The sequence below is a fragment of the Phalacrocorax carbo genome, chromosome 4 (genome assembly GCF_963921805.1).
Source record: "Phalacrocorax carbo chromosome 4, bPhaCar2.1, whole genome shotgun sequence".
NCBI lineage: Eukaryota > Metazoa > Chordata > Aves > Suliformes > Phalacrocoracidae > Phalacrocorax > Phalacrocorax carbo.
In genome coordinates this window covers 40,815,640-40,821,893 of record NC_087516.1, presented here as the reverse complement: position 1 = coordinate 40,821,893, position 6,254 = coordinate 40,815,640, and positions in this window count along the sequence as shown.

The following is a 6,254-nucleotide window of genomic DNA, read 5'->3' as shown; positions in this document are numbered from 1 at the left end:
CCCATGCCTCTTTTTTTTTTTTACCATCTCTTCATACTCCACAAGGTGCTATTCATGTTGTGATGAAAACTAAATAGGTGATATCACACCTGTGAATGGATTATCAGTATCAACGCATTTGGGAGGGCATCCACACACAGTTATGCAGCATGTCTACTTTGGTGTGTAGTTTAGTGGATTTCCCTGACTTCTACTGAGAAGAATGGGTGGAAAACAAAACTAGAGGAATGCCCCGAATGTCTAGTTTTGCATGGGGTAATTAAAAGACAGATTTCAGGTCACATATTTAATGTGGTGTGACCAAACCTTCCTTAACAAGAAACTTAAGTGTTCAGCAAAAATAAGACAGTTTTACATGTCCAAGAAGTTTTTTATTCATATCGTGATTTCTGTGTGATCTCTCTGTATGCAATGAGTTAGAAAGGCAGCAATTACTGCATAAGAAGATGAGGTTATGCAGCTATCCTTTATTTGAGATATTATACCTAGCTGTGTATACAAAATAATTCAAGACAGATAGACCGGCTGCCAGAAACGTCAAACTAACTTAGGGGGCAAGAAACTGAATGAACAACAGGCTCAGAGATTTGCCAAAATGCATTTTTACAGCAAAACATCATATCAGCTCATGCTAGGTCAGTGGCTAGGTTATTTTGCTTGTCCAGGACAATGGCAGTACATGCACAAAAACGTCATGTACTTGGGGAAAATAAGAGAACATCAAAGCAAAGTGTAAGAAAATAGTAATGAAAAATCTATTACCAGAGCTCATACTATATGGGTTATTCAAGATGTCAGGACTTCCATGGCGAGATTTGAAGGAAGATGCTAAAGAAAACAGCCCTGAGGCTGTTTGTCTTCTCAAAAATAGCAGGCAGGATAGGAGAAAGCATAACGTGTTTTTTGAAAAGATAAGAAATAGCAATTCAAGTTAGTAGTATTGTCAGAATAGAAATGGAAGTTAACGCCTTAGCAGTATATGAGAATAAAAAGTCTTGGTTTAGTGGCTTAGGAGGATCACAAAGCGATGACTAGATCACTTTGCCTATATAAAGTAGAAAAGGGAAGTCACTTGAAACACTCAAAAAGGGAATGAGAAACTTGTACAGTTCCATTTCCTGATTTGTAAGAGTGCCTAGAAAGTACGCAGTTTATGTGAAAATATTTGTCAGAGCATGTAAGAGATTACAGTAAATGAGAGGTAACAGAGATGATCACTGTTTTTCAGATTGCCTTTAACTGACATTAGAGAAGAAGGAATGCTAAGAGTTAGAGAGCTTCTTGTCACTTTGGAAACATCTACTATGACTGAAAGAAAGGTTTTGGAGTAAACGTCTAGTGGAAAATATCCAGTGAAGAGGGGTAGGAAATAGCTGCCTAGGAAGATAAGGACAATGGGATTTAGGAATCCAGCCATGGATACCTATTCAGAGAGGCCTTCTAGCTCTCCAGCATGTCCTTCACAGAATCACAGAATGGTAGGGGTTGGAAGGGACCTCTGGAGATCATCTCATCCAACCCCCCTGCTTGAGCCAGCACACCAGAGCAGGGGGCACAGGGCTGCATCCAGGTGGGTTTTGAATGTCTCCAGGGAAGGGACTCCACAGCCTCCCTGGGCAGCCTGTTCCACTGCTCTGTCACCTTCACAGGAAAGAAGTGTTTCCTCATATTCAGGTGGAACTTCCGGTGTTCCAACTTGTGCCCATCGCCCCTTGGCCTGTCATTGGGCACCACTAAAAAGAGTCTGGCCCCATCCTCTTGACACCTGCCCTTCAGATATTTATAGGTATTGATAAGATCCCCCCTCAGCCTTCTCTTCTCCAGGCTGAACAAACCCAAGTCTTTCAGCCTTTCCTCATAAGGGAGATGTTCCTGTCCCCTGATCATCTTGGTAGCTCTCAACTGGACTCTCTCCAGTAGTTCCCTGAATTTCTTGAACTGCAGGGCCCAAAACTGGATACAGTACTCCAGATGTGGGCTCACTAGAGCAGAATAGAGGGGGAGGATAACCTCCCTTGACCTGCTGGCTATGCTCCTTTTAATGCACCCCAGGATACCGTTGGCCTTCTTGGCCACAAAGGCACATTGCTGGATCATGGTCAGCTTGCTGTCCACCAGCACTCCCAGGTCCTTCTCAGCAGAGCTGCTTCCGAGTAGTTCAGCCCCCAGCCTGCACTGCTTCATGGGTTGGTTGTTCCTCCCCAGGTGCAGGACCTTACACTTGCTCTTGTTGAATTCCTTGAGGTTCCCCTTGGCCCAGCTCTCCAGCCTGTCCAGGTCTCACTGGATGGCAGCACAGCCTTCTGGTGTATCAGCCACCCCTCCCAGCTTGGTGTCATCAGCAAACTTGCTGAGGTTACACTCTGTCCCTTCGTCCAGGTCATTGATGAACATGATTTCCTTGACCAAATTCCTGCTGTCATGCTAAACCTTACAATAGCCTGTGTCTTAGGCATCACAATGGTAAATTTTTCAATCCATTGTCCTGCATATAGGTCAAACAACTGGGGAACAATAAGCTGCTAGTGTTTCACCTTAAATACTTAATGCTTTTAAAGAAAATACAAACTCAAAGCAATTAAGGAAACACAGTGCTCAATGAGGATATGAGTATTATTATTTAAATCACTTTTTAAAAGCCACTAGATAGCTTAAGGAATATGGGGTTAATTCCATGCATGAGAACTAATAACACATTTTAAAAAATTATAGTCTGCTGGAAGAATGGGAACATGAGCATGAGTGTGTATGGCCAGGGCCACACAGGCCTTGCTAGGAAGGCAGTTCTGCAAGGTGTTAAACTTCTCAAGGCTCGAGCCAGGCTCTAAATGAATAAGGAAGGATTCAGTGTTAAAGCATGCCCTGCCCTTTCTCTATCTGATATAATTATAGGAGAACCTTTAAAAGCCCGTATTTGGCACTGTCTTTAAACACCACAACAGTATGGCAGCTGGCAGTAAAAACAAAACAAAAATATGTGAACCCCTCCCATGCCTCTTGCAACTTTGGCAACACGCTGTATGAAGGACTATCTACCCTATTCATTTGATCATCAAATCATTGAGCAGTGCAAATATCTATACATCTGGAAATAAATTATTGTAGATTTAAGCTGTAAAAGGCTTATCCAGAAGCTAGTGTGATCAATTAAAATCAGGCCACCTTCCCAGTAAAGTAACTTGAGTTTCTTGGAAGTGTGTAATTCTAGTGGAACTGAATTGTTGCCTACTTTCTTAAAGAATTATAACCACATAGATAAAACTCATGCTTTTTGATATTTGTTGAAATGCTGGACTCTTATTAATTATCTTATTTGAGAAATGCTCCTAATGTGCTTTCTTTGACCAATATCTAGTTGAAGGGAGAAGGAATACATTTTCAAAAAATAAGAACATAAAAAAAGGAAACCCCAGAAAACCTTCATTCCAACTTTGAAAAACAGTGAATTAGCAAGGAACCTTGAATCCAATGAATCCTGCTTATTCTGCTCTCCGAATTTCTGTGGGGTCTGATGGTGATAGTTGTCTTTGAAGATAATGTTTTGGCTCCCTCCTTTTTTTCTCTCTACAAATAATCACTGTCTAGGTACATCAGTTTCTGGGTGTTCTGGTTTAGGAAAAAAGTATCACATACAGAGCTTTTCTGCAGTGGAGCAGAGTATTTTGTGATTGTTACATGTATGGTTTACAGGAGTCAGAGAACTTCCACCATTGTCTTGTGTGCAAAAACCTGGAAGTGCTACAGAATACTTTTCATGTGCTATAGATTACCAGCTGGTCAGAAGGATGGTGTGGTGACATTCAGAAATAATAAGGAAAAGTGAACCAGAAACTCAAAGAAAAGGTATGAAAAAAGAAGCAAAAGAACTGATGAGTGATGTACTTACTACAAATGACACTTACCACTTAAGATGAAATTAAGAAATGAGTTGAAAATCTCAGAAGTCAACACCATGGCACTTTTGCTTATTAGAAGTTCATGCTTTTAAATTCTTTTTTTTAATGCTTAGTGTTATGAAATAATTGAATCAGAAAGGGAGTAACAACAACAACACAAATGATATAAAACTACCAGAGTCATGTTGTTTATTTCTTAAGGAAATGTAACTGCTGATATTAGTTGGTCAAAATGGAAAAACAACCCATAAATCTTTATTCTAGACATGGTCAATGTGAACTTAAATGTAGATATTAAAAATAAGAGTAGCTATTTTAAAAAAATCTATAAAATGTGTAATAAAGTAGTTCTATGTCAAAGGGAAGAGCATAAATAACACTTAAAATTTAAGCCAGTAGCCTGTTTGTGAATTATTTTGGTCATTAGAAGTTTACAGTCAATTACTGCATATTATTTATCATCGTTTAAAATGTTTACAGCTACAAAATAAGCTGCATGTGCTAGTCAATTGAGAATAATGTATTATGGGCTTTCTAGCTGAGATCCTCAGATTAATCTTGACTTACAAAGGAACGCTTAGGGTTTTAAAGAACTCATCTATGCAGCTTGGTAAAAAGAACATGTTATGCTGGCATAAGCACATTTATTTTTTATGAATGTAACCACACTCATCCTTCTGTCCAAATTAAAAGCTCTAACTGAAATATTTAGTACAAATCTATCTGGAGATCAGGCACATGTTTGAGATTCTGCACATGCTCAGTTCATTTGCGGAGATGTACAAATTAGTTCCCGTTTGTGTGATAGTGTTTACTTCATATGACCAATAGGAAGAAACTGAAATCCTCAATGTAATTATTGAGCTAAGTTCAAATTGGCCATTATATTCCAGAATATCTGGAAATCTTACTAAAATGTACATTCCTCTAAGATGATATAAATAACTAAATATCTTTCTTCTGTTTTATATCTTTGCTATTCAAACATGCAGAAATAAGCGTCCATTTTCAGAATTAAAGACATCTGAAAGCCTTTCTTGCTACTGGAAAATTTACATCTTTGACTATGTTATGAAACTCGAAATCTCCTGACACTTCTGCTGGGTTGGTAAACCTATAATGCATTGCAAAAATTTTTATGTGAAGCCATATAAATAAGTCTTCCAAGATATTTCAGAAATCATATAAAAACAGAATGCACAGCCACATCAAATATAGTAACATACTTAGGTAGTCAGTAATGTCACCAGTACGTAATTTTAAGTGACCACACAGAAAACCTAATTAAAAATTATTGCAAAATAAGTAAGGACCTGGAATTTTAGAATGTCATATGCAAATGGAGATGCATAACACACCATTAAGACTGTGGTCTGAAGTAAATCAAACAGTTTATTTAAGATTCAAGAGCAGGTTCTAACTAATATAAAGCACCATTGTAGTTGACTGTGAAGTTTTTTTTTCCCCACAATGAATTTAGTAATGGTGGACAAAACCTGTATATATGGCAGAACCGTACCCTTGCAGCAAAGGTGGCAAACAGCCTCCTGGGCTGCATTAGGCAGAGCATCACCAGCAGGTCGAGGGAGGTGATCCTTCCCCTCTGCTCAGCCCTGGTGAGATGCATTTGGTGTGCTAGGTCCAGCAGGTTCAGCGGAAAGCCACTAATATGACTAAGGGACTGAAGCGTCTAACAGATGAAGAGAGGCTGCGAGAGCTGGGACTGTTCAGCCCGGACAAGAGAAGGCTGAGGGGGATGTCATTAACATGTGTAAATACCTGATAGGAAAGTGTAAAGAAGACACAGCCAGAGTCAGTGGTGCCCAGATACAATTGGCAATGGGCAAAACCTGAAATTCAGGAAATCCCGCTTAAACACCAGAAACAACTTTTTCTCTGGTGAGTGTGAGCTCTGGAGCACATTGCCGAGAGAGCTTGTGGAATCTCCATCCTTAAATATAGCCAAAATTTAAATGGACACATTGTTGAGTAACCTGCTCTAGGTGACCCTGCTTTGAGCAGGTGAGTTGGACTAGATGATACTTGTGGATTAAAATACATATAAATACTTTTTGTTTATTGTTTAATGTTTAATAGGAATAGAGGTATGTTTAGACTATAAATGCTTCCAGTGCAAAAATGGGTTAAGGCCATAAATATCCGATAAGAAACACAAGTGATTTCTCCCTACAGCTCATTAACATGACTTTATACATTTACATTTGCAGAGCAGCCGGGCGTCACTTTGCAAAAACAAAGAAGGAAAGCAGATCACTTTACCCCCTTTTTCAGAAAATGGCTTTTACTGAAGCAATACAACTGCACGAGGAACCTTTGAACACACATTGCAGCAACTTA